This window comes from Rattus norvegicus, chromosome 9 (genome assembly GCF_021556685.1).
Source record: "Rattus norvegicus strain SHRSP/BbbUtx chromosome 9, alternate assembly SHRSP_T2T, whole genome shotgun sequence".
Classification (NCBI taxonomy): domain Eukaryota; kingdom Metazoa; phylum Chordata; class Mammalia; order Rodentia; family Muridae; genus Rattus; species Rattus norvegicus.
The window spans coordinates 26574028-26589607 of NC_141542.1; the positions used below are offsets into that span (position 1 = coordinate 26574028).

At 48.2% G+C, this 15580-nt stretch overlaps 1 protein-coding gene across 7 annotated transcripts in view; it reads left to right on the forward strand.

Annotated features, from left to right (window-relative positions):
* The window catches only part of Daam2 (dishevelled associated activator of morphogenesis 2), a 116213-nt gene that overhangs the window by 26354 nt on the left and 74279 nt on the right, over positions 1-15580 (forward strand). For 2 of the 7 annotated variants that reach the window (XM_087565763.1, XM_087565767.1), the window contains exon 1: positions 13078-13289. The gene's annotated coding sequence lies outside the window, so the exon portion shown is untranslated. 7 annotated transcript variants of the gene reach the window in all.

Consider the following 15580-nt stretch of genomic DNA (forward strand, 5'->3'; position numbering starts at 1 on the left):
GTGTGTGTGTGTGTGTGTGTGTGTGTGTTGGGGTGGGGGCTGTTGGGGAGAACTTGCAGTTGACACTGGAGGGTTGGAGGGCAGCTCTATAGAGCACTGTCCTCCCTGCAGAGTCTCCCTGGATGAGCTTCATGGAATGTGGGTCCTTGGATCACCTCATGTGCTCCGCCCCCCCCCCCAGCATGTGTGAGCCTTTTAGAAAGGAAATGACTTGTCCTCAAGCTCAAACTCACCACGTGGCCTAGGAAGACCCTCTAGCCCCCACCCTCTAAGTGCTATGATTACAGGCGTGTGCTGGGCATTGAAGCCAGGGATCTGAGCGGGATCTGAGTGTGCTAGGTGGCACTGAACCACAGCCCAGCCTTGTTTGTTTTCCTTTTGCTGCGCTCTTAGCTCTGTTCCATTCATATTTTGCCTTTTTCTGTCAGACTAAAGACCACCCCCACCCAAAGGCTACGGTCTGTTTGGCTAGGTCACTTGGGCTTCTGGGATGGGGGTCAGGGGGGAGTCCCCTAGGTTCCACTATCTCCAGAGAGGTTTCAGAACTCCCAGAGCCCTCCAGTTCCTGTTACAGGATCTGTCTGTTGACTAGAAGCTTCTAAGCATCTTCAAGATGAAGGTTCCAGGGACCTGTGGGACCCTTTTCAGTTTCACCAAGAGGCTTCAACCTGCCCTTCTGTGCTATGTATCTAAGCATGTGATGGGCAGAGGGTAGGGCATGAGGTAGGCTGAGCATAGGAGAAGGACCTAGACAGCGTCAGAAGAAAGGAGCATCAACTTGGCTTCCTACTCAGGACCTATACCTCCTTACTTGTGACATCCTGATATCCAGAAGTCCTAGGGCGAGGGCCCTAAAGACTTCTACTGCAGAACCTCCCCAATAGTCCACATCCTTCTTCAGAACCCACTCTGCTGAGCTGGGGACTTGCTCATTTTGGCACACTACCTCCTTGCTGCAGATCTACAGTGGTTGTGAGCCCATTTTACAGAAGAGGAAAATGGAGTCCTGAGAGTGTGACTGACCTGGAGTAGTGTAACTAACTAACTAACTAACTAATTAACTAACAAACTCACTCACTCACTCACTCACTCACTCACTCACTCACTCACTCACTCACTCACAGCCCAGAGGGAAGTCTAAGCAAGGTCAACCTGACCCCAAGATCTCTGTAGGTCCCAACCAACTCCATTTGTGGTGGACTTGACCTTCAGCCACCTGGCCTCTGCTATAACAGAACTAGAAGGCTCTGGCCTTGACAATCATTCAGTCAGGCAACTTCCCAGTGCGGGGTCAGGAGTGGACTAGCTGGTAACTTGAACTGCCTAAGCTACTTCTCATTCTGCCACCCTCAGCTCTGCTCGCACCGCCCCCGCCCCCCCCCCCGCACTGCTGGGAGCCTCAAGGGTTTCCAGAACAAGAGCAGAGCCAGTCATTCATTAATCTTTGTCCTGCTTCCAAGAATCTCAACTACACAAGAATTCCTCATTGAACGGCCAGGCATTCTTGGGGAGCGTGTGTATCACCACGACAGCGAGAGGCTCAACTCTGGGAAGCAGCCGTGATCCAGGCCAGGAAAATAAGTGTGGATTTCAGAGCCAGAAGGAAGTGGATTGGCTCCTCCTGAAGCCCCCTCTCCAGCTGCCCAACCCCTCTCTAACCACAGATGAGAACTAGCCTTCCCAGGTCATCTGAGGGCACCAACTAACCCGGTGGCATTTTCTTCTGAAATGAAGCAGCATCTCATAGAACTCTTGTGTGCCCGGGGATATGCATATATGTCTGTCCTCTGTGTGTGCAACACAGTTGTGTTGACATCCCGGTTACTTTCTGTGTAGTTTCTCATGGTACGAATGACCCATTTCATGAAGAAGTCTCTGTGAGTGATTTCGGTGGCTGTGAAACCCCCAGAGTTAAAAGTAAGTAGTGAGCTTCAGGCTCCCCCTCTGTGGAGAGAAACCTCTTTTCTCACATCCCAGCAGTTCAGTATGATACGGTGAGGTAAACTGAGACCAGAGGCTCCAGGGAGCAGGTTCAGTGTGGCCCTCCGTTTACATACAGGAGTCAGAGAAAGAGGATGAGGCCCTAGAGGAAGCGGGGGAGGGGGTAGAGTAGAGAAAAAGCAAGGACAAAAAGCTCTAGGAGAGTGTGGAGGTTTCCTTAAAGGGATCCTTCCCTCTTGATTATAAAAAGCAAAACTCAGGCCTGTGAGGCGACTAGGTGCGGAAAGGTGCTTACTGTAAGTCTGATGAGTCTTCAGGGATTGCCCTGACGGATGTGCCCCGCCCCCACGTGATGGGAGGAGAGGACTGACTGGTGCAATTGTGTCCTCTCCAGCCAGCTCCTGTACTGTTGTGAAAATGCCTACCTAGAAGCTGATAAAAACAACCGAAGTGTCCCTCAACAGAAGAATGGCTAAAGAAATGGGTCATGTGGGGAGTAGAGGGAGAGACTACTGGGATTGGGGGGCACATCTTGGGGACAAGTTGGAAAGCTAGTGCAATGGAAACTCCCAGAAATCTAAAAGGGTGCCCCTAGCTGAGACTCCTAGAAATGCGGGATGCAGAGCCTGAACCAGTGGCCATCTCCTGTGAGGCTTCCAGCGATTGGAACACCCACCCAGCCATGAAACCTTGGACCTACAGTTTGTCCTGCTGGGAGAAAGAGGCCATCCAGAGACTGTGGGAGTGCCTACCAGTGACATGACAGACCCAGTTTGAGAATCGTGCCATGAGAGGGAGCCCATCCCTGACACTGCCTGGGGGGCCAGGACCCAGAGGCTGGGTGCCCAGAGACACAGGTTAGAACCAAACATGACCGTCAAAAGAAAAAAGTCAGTGAAATGATGCCTAGTGGTGTTCTGCTGTACTCATAGATTGGTGTCCAGTCCAGTCGTCATCAGGGAGGCTTCATCCAGCAGCTGATGGAAACAGATGCAGAGACCCACAGCCAAACGTCAGGCGGAGCTCAGGGAATCATTCAGAAGACAGGGAGAAACAGTAGTAGGAGCCAGAGGGGTCAAGGACACCTTGATCTACCAAATCAACTAACCTGGGCTCACGGGGCTCACAGAGACTGAGCCAACAATCATGGCCTCCATGGGACTGGCCTAGGTCGTCTGCACATGTGTTATAGCTGTGTAGCTCAGTCTTTCTGTGGGGTTCCTGACGGTGGGAGCAGGGGTTGCCTCTGACTCTTTGCCTGCTCTTGAAACCCTTTTTGCTCCTACTCGGTTGCCTCGTCCTACCTTAATATAAGGGGAGGAGCCTAGTTTTACTGCAACTCGATAGGCCATGTTTGGTTGATGTGCATGGGCCTGTCATTTTCTGAAGAAAAATGGAGGATGAGTGGATTGGGGGGCAAAAGGGAGTTTGGGGGGGCACTGGGAGGAAAGGAGGAAGAGAAAACTTGAGATATAAAAAAATAAAAATAAAACACCACTAAAAAAATAGCTTGTAAGCCTATCACCCCGGGAGTAGGAGTCTGAGTCTTTAAGTCCCCATACACTTTTGTTTCTCCTCTTGACCATGAGGCCTAACATGAGGCAAAGTAACTACTCCAGTCTTTGCTCTCTCAAATCAACAGGCAGCCAAGTCAACTCTCCATGGGCTAATCGGACGGAGGCGACTCCCCAGCTGATGTTCCCTCGTCCCACGTGACTCTAATGTGTGTCAAGTTGACAAAACCAAGCAGAGACATATTCTGTCTCATTAGTGTGGAGATGTATGTTTGTCTTTAATGAGTAGTGAAATTATATTCACATCGCAAGATCTGTCTGTCTGTCTATCTATTTATCTACCTATCTATCATCTATCTATCTATCTATCTATCTATCTATCATCTATCATCTATCTATCATTGTCTATCTATCTATCTATCTATCTATCTATCATTGTCTATCTATCTATCTATATCTGTCATTGTCTGTCTGTCTATCTATCTAGTCTATCTATCATCTATCTATCTATCTATCATCTATCTATCTATCTATATGTCATTGTCTGTCTGTCTATCTATCTATCTATATCTGTCATTGTCTGTCTATCTAGTCTATCTATCTATCTATCTATCTATCATTGTCTATCTATCTATCTATCTATCTATCTATCTATCTATCTATCTATATCTGTCATTGTCTGTCTGTCTATCTAGTCTATCTATTATCTATCTATCTATCTATCTATCTATCTATCTATCTATCATCTATCATCTATCTATCTATCTATCTATCTATCTATCTATCTATCTATCTATATGTCATTGTCTGTCTGTCTATCTATCTATCTATATCTGTCATTGTCTGTCTATCTAGTCTATCTATCTATCTATCTATCTATCTATCTAATTTATTGTGTGTATATGTGTGTGTGTGGGTTAGTGGTGGGCACACTGTGGCGGTCAAGAGACAACTACGTGGAGTTATTCTCTCTTCCCACCTTGATATGCGTTCTAAACACTCAGCTCAGGTTGTCTGGCTTATGTAACCAGATGGCAAGATCCCTTACCCCCTGAGCCATCTCTCAGCAACCCCCGAGAAGAGTTTTGAAGCAAACTTACTATATCGGTAAATGTTTGGCTTGTCTGCCTGTTCCACATGCTTATAAACCCAAGGTCACGCAAAACTTTCTCAGGCAAAAGGGGTCAGTGTGTACAGAGGTCAGCAGCCCAGCACCAGGAAGCGGGATCATCCCAGGGCATGGTGGTCCCCTAAATGAGGGAGCCACAAGCCAAACCCTGCCACCTGGAGGGTGTGTGGGGTAGGTAGGAGGAAATAGTAGTGATGTCACTGTTGCTTCTAACCACAAGGCTCTCCTTCTGGGAAGTCTTCCCAGTTGGATCCTGTGTGCTAATCACTTTCCTTTCCCTCCATCCTCCTCATAGTAACTTATGCTCACTGAAGCTTGTCAATAGCTCTTAGTATGACCTCACACCACTCAATGAGACCTGCTTTAGAATTAGTCGGTTGAATCCTGCTCCCCTAACTGAAAGCAGAGGACAGAGTCCTCCACATGGGGGTTATTTTAGGGCCACTGTCACTAGAGAACTTATTAAAACCGTCAGTTCTTGGGCATAGCTGCAATTCCTGCCTGCAGCTGAGGACAGACAGCAGCCTGAGTACTAACGGGCTCTTGGAGAGTCCGGGTATCATGGAGGCCTGAGAATCACTGGGCTTGAGATTCCACAGTGGAAGGGGGCAACTGATACTTCTCTCCTCGTATTGTCTTCTGGATTCCCACTTCTATCAGGACAAGAGTATTTAGTGGGGCTGGAGAGACGGCTTAGTGCTTAAGAATGTGGCTCAGGAGTCAGACCTCTTGGATTTTAATTCTGCCGCTGTGTGTTTGTCACTCGCTATTCAGGCATCCCTCTTCCAGGCCTCTTGCTCCTGATATAGAGTGTGCTCAAGGAGCTGCGAATGCTGATTAATGGCACCGAGCACACAGTCAGCCCACAATAAAGGTTCTTGTTCCATGCAGAACCTCTCTTTGTCTGCAATATAGTGGAATTTGAGCTCCAGACCCTGACTTCACACACACACACACACACACACACACACACACACACACACACACACACACAATGTGCCCAGCCTAAGAGCTTTATGAACATAACTACTTCACAGTGGTTTGGGAACGAGACTGACGGTGTTTATGTTGTAGCAGTGCGCACAATTTGAAAGCGGATACCAGACATCTTTACTCTATGAGAAGGGTTCCGGCCAAACGGCATGGCATCCAGCCCTTCCCCTCCCTTCCTCCAGTGCTCGCCAGCAACTCAACAAGCAAGTACCTCTGTTTATTGCACACACTGATAGTGAGGGTCTCTTTGTTCCCAAGTTCAGCTCCTAAACCATCCTTCTCTTCACTTCAAAAACCGAAAGACAACTTCTAAGCAATGAAACCATCACTCTGGTCGTCCCTAGAGAAGAGAAGACAGCAACCATGACATCTATCTCCTACTGCTATGGACCACACTGTTTAGTAGAATGCTCTCCGATCTGGTCAGTTTTGGTGTGTCTATGTCTGTGTGTGTGTGTGTGTGTGTGTGTGTGTGTGTGTGTGTGTGTGTGTGCGCGTGCGTCTTCCCATGTAGTGATACCATTTTCTAAATGTTCTTCTAAACTTTACACACCTAAAAATAAGAGTCTAGGACTAGAGAGCTTTGTCAATTGCTGAAGTGCTTGCTATGCAAACGCCAGGGCCTGGATTTGATTCCCAGCACGCCCACAAAACCCTCTATGTGGTAGTGTATGCTTGTGATCCAAACTCCGGGAAGACAAACAAAGGCAGATCCCTCAGGCTCAGTGGCCAACCAGCCTAGCCAATCAGAGAGCTCAATCATTCAGAGTCAATCAAGGGACCCTGTCAGAAGAACAAGGCAAATGGTCATGGGACACACACACACACACACACACACACACACACACACACACACTCTCCCCTATTCCTATATATATATATATATACACATATATATATACATATATACACACACATATATATACACACACACATACACACACACACACATTTATATATATATATATATATATATATATATATATATATATATATATATATGTCCAGATAATGTTTGTAGTATGTGCACAGTAGGGTACGAAACTGTCCTGCACATTGTGAACTAACTAGTAACATCCCTATTGTGTATGGCAGAGATTATAGAACGTTCTGTAGTTGTGACAGCTTAAAACATCTCCAGACATTGACCAGCGTCCACTGGGAGTGTGTAGGGATGGGGAGGGGAACACAATGGAGAAGCACTCCCTGCTGGGAGCCATGACAAACTAAATTCTTCCTATAATAAATGGGGCCTGCTGCATCTTATGCTGCCCCAGAGTTTATCTCTGCAGTGTATTTAAGATTAAGGGACAGGATGTATTTACTGATAAGAAAGATATAGGGTGCCTGCTATCTCTGGGTCGTTCTTGACTTCCAAGAAGCAGCCTCTGCGCTGGGTGGATGTAATCCCCACAAGACTCCACTCAAACCCTCTGAAGACAGTCTGCTCTGTGTCCAGATCCCTTTCTGGTCCTCTTGACCCTCCTCATGCAGCAAGAAGTCCCACGGGGAATGGCCTTTGGTTGGGGCTTATAAATATTCAACAACTCATTTCTAGTACCAAGTTGTTGGGTTTTTTTTTTAAACCATGTTTAACATTCTTGTCCGAGTGGAAAATTTTGTTCTTTGGCAAGCTTCTCATTCCAGATCCAGGTCAGAGTCCCCATCAGAACTCTGAGAATGTCCTGGGGAAGTTTCACCATTGAGATTGAACATTGGTGGCCTTGATACGACTGAGGTTGGATCCTGGCCCAAGACTCCTAGGCCCACAAGACAAACAGAAAGAGGCCGTGCAGTTGGAGGAAGGGCTGGGGACTCTGAGATCTAAATCCATTTATAGGGAACTGGAGAGATGGGTCCGTGGTTAAGAGCACTTACTGGTTTTCCAGAGGGCCTGAGTTCATTTTTCAGTATCCACATTGGGTTGATCACAACAGCCTGTAACTCCAGCTCCAGTGAATCTCACACCCTCTTTTGTGCCCCAGGGATTCCTGTTTGTGTAAGACACAGACAGACATACACCTGCGGTTAGTGACATTCTTGGGTGCTTCAACACAATCACATCTCCATAAGACACCAGCCTTCCAGCCAGTATAAGGCTGATTATGCTTGATTAACTCACAACCCCACAATCCGGGGGCTTGACACAACAAGACATTTAATTCTTATTCATGCTTACCTATCTCTTGTGGATGACAGCAGGGGTCTGAGGCTACTTAAACAGATGTCACTTTAAAAGTGGATGATGTTTGTAACCAAGAAAGTGACAGCTTGCCCTGACCTATCTATCTATATAAATGGAGGCTGGGGTAACCTGACTAGCCCTTCAAGAACATCTGGGCAAATCTAGCCTCTAAAGGGCAGTTACCCGGTCCTCAAACACCATGTTTCCTGTTCCAGTCTCACTTCTGATGCCTCTGATCCCCTGTCAGGCCACCAGTCATGAAGATGAAATGAGACGATCTATGACCTCATACTGTAAGATCATCGGTGCCCTGACAGGATAATGACAAGGGTCACTTATTGCCCTAATCTACAAGTAAATTTTGTGCTTGGCACCCAGGAGTGACAGTGAACAGACACTTCTCATTTGCCAATTAAAAGCTCTGTGCCTCTGAGGACTCTTGAGTTGGTCAGGCTTCTCTAGAGAAGCCGAGACAATAGAATCTGCTGCTTACCCATCTGTCTTAGGGTTTTACTGCTGTGAACAGACACCATGACCAAGGCAACTCTTATAAGGACAACATTTAACTGGGGCTGGCTTACAGGTCCAGAGGCTCAGTCCATTATCATTAAGGCAGGAACATGGCAGCATCAAGGCAGGCATAGTTCAGGAGGAGCTGAGAGTTCTACATCTTCATCTGAAGGCTGCTAGTGGAATACTGGCCTCAGGTAGCTAGGATGAGGGTCTTAAAGCTCACACACACAGTGACACACTTACTCCAACATGGCCAAGCATATACAAACCATGGCACCATCTGTCTAGATTTAATTAATGAATCTATACCACCTACACAGTGGTGTCTGACTGGAGACCCATAGATGAGTCTATGTTGAAGCTCAGGTAACCAGCCTTATTCCAAGTCTGCCAGTTAAAATGCTGATCCAGTGTAAAAGTCCCCTCATAGCAACATCTGGACTGGTGTTTGACCCACATCTGGCCCCATGCCTAGCCAAATCGACACCCAAAATTACCCATCACAGTTTCCGATATCTACTCCTAGTTTACGGGGCAGAATTAGTCATATGACTGGACTCAGATACAAATAGTCAAGACGTTCCGTCAGCTACGTGCCTGGACCAAGACTTTATGACTAAGTACCAATAACCATCACCGGTAACTGTGAACAGATTTTATTATCTGGAGATGAGAGGACGTGTCCACCCGCAGTCTTCTGGGGGTTTCCCATCTCAGCACTTTCTGCTAAGCCAGTGTGGAAATCTGCATGGACTTAGATCCCTGTGCCCATGCCTTGGGGAGAGTTGTTGAAAGAGATCTGTGAAGGTGTGGCCTGGCCTACGGGGGGGGGGGGGGGGACTAAACAGAAATACTGCCATTGAAACCTTCCTCTGCTTTTGACTTGATTTTAGATGTGTCTCTATGGTATGTGTGGGTGTGTGCCCGTGTGCATGCACACATTTCACGTGCCAGTGGAGGCCAGAGGTTAAGGTCTTTTCCTTAATTTGTTTTCCAACTTTTTTTGAGGCAGAGTCTTTCAGTGAGCTCTAACTAGCCAGAGAGCTCTAAGGATCTCCTGTTTCTGCCTCCTTAGCACTAGAATTCAGGCATAGTTTTGCCTTGTGTGGCTCATATGTGTGTCCTGGGGATTTGAACTCAGATCTTCGTGCTTCTGGGGCAAGCCCGTGACTACTAACCTGGATCTGCAGGCCTGTGCTTACTTCATTTGTTCTTTGCTTTAGTCTGTGTTTTCTGTAGCCAGCGCTGCATTTGGAATCCTCCGTACCACTTCTGCCCCTGAACCTCCTGCAAATCTATGGAGTTCAGCTGGGACTCCTTTCTGATATCGTCCCATTCCATTGTGTCCTTTTTTTTTTTTTATTTTTAGATTCAGGGCCAGTTGTCCTTTTGCCACCATCTCATTCTGAGTTTTTGACATGTCCCTCCCCCCGTCTGGGCTCTGGCTTTCCTGGCTCTGTCAGGTCCCTTCCCCCATCTGGGCTCTGGCTGTCCTGGCTCTGTCATGGGGAGCTGATGCACTGCGTTCTCGGAAGTCCCTCTGGCCATCTTATACACAGCAGTCCCCACCCTCTCCCGGTGGCATCACTGTTCACGGCTGCCTGGTTGGGTCCAGCTGGAGTCTGGTGACAACTTCCCTCTGGGAGGCTTGAAGGATCATTCTGGGCTTGGCAGCAGGCACTCGTGAAGAGGCTTTGCTACATATCAGCTGGAAAGCATCGTCCCAGACTGATGTACTTCTGCCTGGCTGGAAGGGAAGCTGACATCGGAGCTGGGAGGCATGGAGGGGGCAGGGGCTGGCGTCAGAACAGCCTGGTCTAGCTACAAACAAGGGCAGAGAGCCTAGTCGGCTCTTTGAAGCTCTCTAACTAAACCAAAGGACAAAGTTGCAAGGACCTCAGACATCGTGTCCACCCCTATAACACTCCTGATACCCACCTAGGCAGCCTGTTAGGAGGTTGTAAAAAGGAGCTCTATGAATCAGTGCTGAAAACAGATACATATTCAAACAGCAATAACAACAATGACTATTATTATTATTATTATTATTATTATTATTATTATTACCATCATATTTGCCTTATGCCACAAATTCCTGAGGCTTGCTAGATAGATGTCTGGACTGGGGAAGGGAATAGGCAGGAAATTAATTAGAATCTAGCGTGATGCCAGTTTTAACAGCAAACTCTGGATGTTGTCATCATCAGCTCAAGTCGCTACAATACATTTCCGGGGCGTTGACTTTAGCAAGCATGCACGGAAGCCCATGTGGAAGGGGGCAGCTGGTCTGATATCTGGTGATGGTTGTTTTCCCAGTTCATAGACAGCTATCTTTACCCTGTGTCCTTACATGGTATAAGGTGCACAGTAGCTCCCTGGGATCTCTTTTACAGGGACATTGATTCCATTCGCGATGGCTCAGCCTTTGACATCTACCGACCTCCCAAGGCCTCGTCTCTGAGTTAAATCATATTGTGAGCTAAGCTGAATTTGAGGAAGCCACAGACATTCAGGCCACAGTACAGGGTAAAGCCTGGGGGACCAGAGAAGGGAACAGTTGTTTCCTGGTAGTGGGCAGAAGGCTCTATCATGGTGGGAGTTATCCGGCCTGGTTTCGAAAGTGCCCGGGTTATTGAAGGAAGAGGACTGGGTAACCCTAGCAGGCTCCAGATCTCTGCTCCTCCGATCTTAGTGCTGGGTGGGGAGCAGAAGCAGGGGTGGGGAGCTGTAGGTAAGATGTTGATGAAGGGTCTCAAACAGCTTACAGAATTTAGGAAACTAAAAGCTGTAATTAGTAAGTTTAATATTCTTTATAGAAGCCTTTGTTTCTATTTTGTGCAAATGTGCTTGTTTCGATTTCATTTAAAACCTGCCTCTAGGGGTGGTAGACTCGCTTCAGTGCTAGCGCTTGCTGCTCTTGCACAGGGCCTAAGCTTGGTTTACAGCGGCCATGTTGGGCTCACAGTCACTCTGGTTCCAAGGGGTCAGATGCCCTCTTCTGGCCTCTGTGGGAACTGCACTCAGGAACATACAGGAGCACACACTTGCAGATGGTGGGGAGAGGAAGAGAGAGGGAGAAGGGGAGGGGAAAGGGAGGGGGAGGGAGGGGGGAGAGAGAGAGAGAGAGAGAGAGAGAGAGAGAGAGAGAGAGAGAGAGAGAGAGAGAGAGAGAGAGAGAGAGAGAGAGAGAGAGAGCAAGAGAGAGCTAGCGCGCGCAAGAGCAACGGTGCCTGGAGGAACCAGTCAGTTCCTACTTTACTTGCAATCCGGTGAGCTGCTGACTTTGTTCTGGGATGTCACCTTGCCCTCTGGGCGAGTCCCTGCACTAAAGCTGCCCCAGACAAAGGGACCAAAGGGACCGTCTACCTCCATGTCCTGTGAGTCTGGAGGGTTGAGAAGCTTCTCGCCCTCAGAACTAGGCTCCTCTCCAGTGTGTGTGGGGACTGAGGGCTGGTGCTGTCTCAGTACTTTACCCTGAAGAACACTGTCTCATCTCCCTTCACTCTTTCTCTCCTTCCTTTCTTCCTTCCCTTCCCTTCTTTCTCTTCCTTTTCTTGACTTTCCCTCTTATTTCTTTCCCAGTCCTTCTTTTCTTATTTCCTTCCCCTCACTCCCCTTCTCTTTTCCTGACTTCCCCTCCCCCTCTTTCTTTCCCTTCCTTCCTTTATTCCCTGTGTCTTGCTAATCCAGACTGTCTCTTTAAGAGAGGCAGCCTGTGATCTATTCACTCTGGGACTCTGACAGCCAGTTCTGCTTCTCCTGGTGGGTTCTGCTGGACTATGATTGGGACCCTCCTGAGCTCAATCGGGGTCCAGAGTATAGAGGAAAGGGGTCACTTCTGATGATCTGCACACCCCTGGGGGATCTGTGCCCACAGGACTCCCTGCCTGAAGCCTCTTGGTAGCTGGGCCCTGGCTTTGGGCCATAAGAGGCTCCTTGAGGTCCGGGAGCTGGAAAAAGGAAGTTGGAAAGTAACTGGATGTGTTTGGTGAGTGTGAAAGAAGCTTGCTGCCTCCCGTTCCTCCACTGTGGATTTCAGAGTGCAGATCTAGGGTTTGTTGTCATGATTCTTGACAGTGAAATAGGATGGGCAGATGTGACAGGGAGAGGGGATGGGACTGGGATTCCCTTGCATGTGGGGATAACCTCAGCTCCCCTCCCAGTTGTCATTCTTGAGGCATGAAGTTGAAGGTTGCCATCTGGATCAAGCTACAGCCAGTCTGAAGACTGATGATCAGGAGGGGTGGATGGCAGCCCTTTCTCCTTCAAAATAAAGTGTAGCCAGTGTGGGCTCTGGGGCTCTTTATGAAAATGCCCTAAAGGGCTATCATCTCCAGACCCTGGGCAAAGAGCAGAACCTTGGAGATCTGCTATCCAGTGAAAGTTGTCTATCTCAGCAGGGGCTTCGAGCCAAGTCCCCTTCCTCCTGGGCAAGGGCACAGACCAGGCTTGCTCCCTGAGTCCATGCTGTCCTCTTGGACTGAAGAAAGCTGTCACTGGACCACAGCATGCAGTGCCATAGTGGGAGGTGGCAGATCTGCCAAGGGCAGGGAAGAATAGGGAGCCTGTTACTGTGGAGGCCTGGGAACATGGCCTCGGGGGAGGCCCAAGTCACCAGAACTGGCATGGGAACACATGGGCAAAAGGTTCAGGTCCTTGCTGGGAGAATGGGGCTGAGCCAGCACCCTATAATACAGAGCAAATGGTGCTCCAACCCCATTTCCTTGAGGCAGATGACCTCAAATGCCTGCACACCTGTGCACAAATGCCCGAGGAAAGCCTGAGTCCTTGGGTCTCCAGCAGACAAGGATAGACACAGCAGCAACTTCCGTTCTTCCAAGATCAGGGCTTCTTCAGGGAAGTCCTTTGCTGAAATCTAAGTTCTTCTTGGCACCAGAGTCTGAACAAGGGGTTTGCTGAAACAGAAGATGCCAGGAAGCAATCCAGATGCTGTGGTGATCTGGGTTTTTATTAGGAGAGGGGAGGATGAGACCATCTTCACAGAGTCACAATGGTCAGTATCATCTATTGTGTTCCTTGAAGACTTTGGTGACTGTGCCAGGTTTAATCTAATCTTTAAATGCTGTACAAATTCGTGTGTGTGTGTGTGTGTGTGTGTTATGTGTGTGTGGGGTGTGTGTGTGTCTGTGTGTGGGGTATGTGTGTGTGAGTGTGTGTGTGTCTGTGTCTGTGTGTGGTGTATGTGAGTGTGTGTCTGTGTATGTGTGTTGTGTGTGTGTGTGTGAGTGTGTGTGTCTGTCTGTGTGTGGTGTATGTGAGTGTGTGTCTGTGTATGTGTGCTGTGTGTGTGTGAGTGTGTGTGTGTCTGTGTCTGTGTGTGGTGTATGTGAGTGTGTGTCTGTGTATGTGTGTTGTGTGTGTCTGTGAGTGTGAGTGTGTATCTGTGTATGTGTGTAGTATATGTGAGTGTGTGTCTGTGTATGTGTGTTGTGTGTGTCTGTGAGTGTGAGTGTGTCTGTGTCTGTGTGTGGTGTATGTGAGTGTGTGTGTGTGTATGTGTGTTGTGTGTGTATGTGAGTGTGAGTGTGCTGGTGTCTGTGTGTGGTGTATGTGTGTGTCTGTGTATGTGTGTTGTGTGTGTCTGTGTGTGTGTGAGTGTATGTCTGTGTATGTAAGTGTGTGTGGTGTGTGTGTGAGTGTGTGTCTGTTTGTGTGGTGTGTGTATGAGTGTGTGTGTGTCTGTGTATGTGTGTGATGTGTGAGTGTGTCTGTGTATGTGTGTGTGAGTGAGTGTGTGTGTGAGTGTGTGAGTGTGTATCTGTGTGTGTGTCTGTGTATGTGTGTGATGTGTGAGTGTGTCGGTGTATGTGTGTGTGAGTGTGTGTGTGAGTGTGTATGTGTATGAGTGTGTGTGTGTCTGTGTATGTGTGTGGTGTGTGAGTGTGTCTGTGTATGTGTGTGTGAGTGAGTGTGTCTGTGTATGTGTGTGTGAGTGTGTGTCTGTGTATGTGTGTGTGTGAGTGTGTGATGTGTGAGTGTGTCTGTGTATGTGTGTGTGAGTGTGTGTGTGAGTGTGTATGTGTATGAGTCTGTGTGTGTCTGTGTATGTGTGTGGTGTGTGAGTGTGTCTGTGTATGTGTGTGAGTATGTGTCTGTGTATGTGTGTGATGTGTGAGTGTGTCTGTGTATGTGTGTGTGAGTGTGTGTCTGTGTATGTGTATGAGTCTGTGTGTGTCTGTGTATGTGTGTGGTGTGTGAGTGTGTCTGTGTATGTGTGTGTGAGTGTGTGTCTGTGTGAGTGTGTGAGTGTGTGAGTGTGTGTGAGTGTGTGTGAGTGTGTGTATGTGTGAGTGTATGTGTGAGTGTGTGTGTGAGTGTGTGTGTGTGTGTGTGTGTGTGTGTGTGTTTTCAGGTGCACATTTCATGCTGTCATGTGGAGGCCTTAGATATTTCTCAGGTGCCCTCTCCCTTATTTATTGAGATACAGTGTCTCTGTGGGCTGCAGCTTGCAAGCTGGTCAAGTCTCAGAGATCATCCTGTGTCCATTTCCATGACACTGGGGTTAGATGGACCGTCTACTGCACTAGCAATTTAAGTGTAGGTTCTTGGGATCATCCGAGTTGATGACAAAGGACTGTCTTACAAACCAAGTGATACCCATGCCTCCATCAAAAAAAATTATTTGAGTCATGAATATATTGTTTTATGAGTTTTACAGAAACTGAAGCTCAGAGGTTGAGGATCATGCCTCCTCAGAGCTGGAAATTCTCAAATGAGACTTGGATATCTTCATCCACCCATTCTGTCATCAGTCGCTCCCTAATCACCTCATCCATCTATCTCCTCATCTATCCATTCCCTCATCTCTTCATCACTTCATCCTCTCATCCCCTCATCCTCTCATCCCCTCATCCTCTCATCTCTCATCCCCTCATCCTCTCATCCCCTCATCCTCTCATCCCCTCATCCCCTCATCCCCTCATCCTCTCATCCCCTCATCCTCTCATCCCCTCATCCTCTCATCCCCTCATCCCCTCATCCTCTCATCCCCTCATCCTCTCATCCCCTCAGCCTCTCATCCCCTCATCCCCTCATCCTCTCATCCTCTCATCCTCTCATCCCCTCATCCTCTCATCCTCTCATCCCCTCATCCTCTCATCCCCTCATCCTCTCATCTCTCATCCTCTCATCCCCTCATCCTCTCATCCCCTCATCCTCTCATCCCCTCATCCCCTCATCCTCTCATCCCCTCATCCTCTCATCCCCTCATCCTCTCATCCCCTCATCCCCTCATCCTCTCATCCCCTCATCCTCTCATCCCCTCATCCTCTCATCCTCTCATCC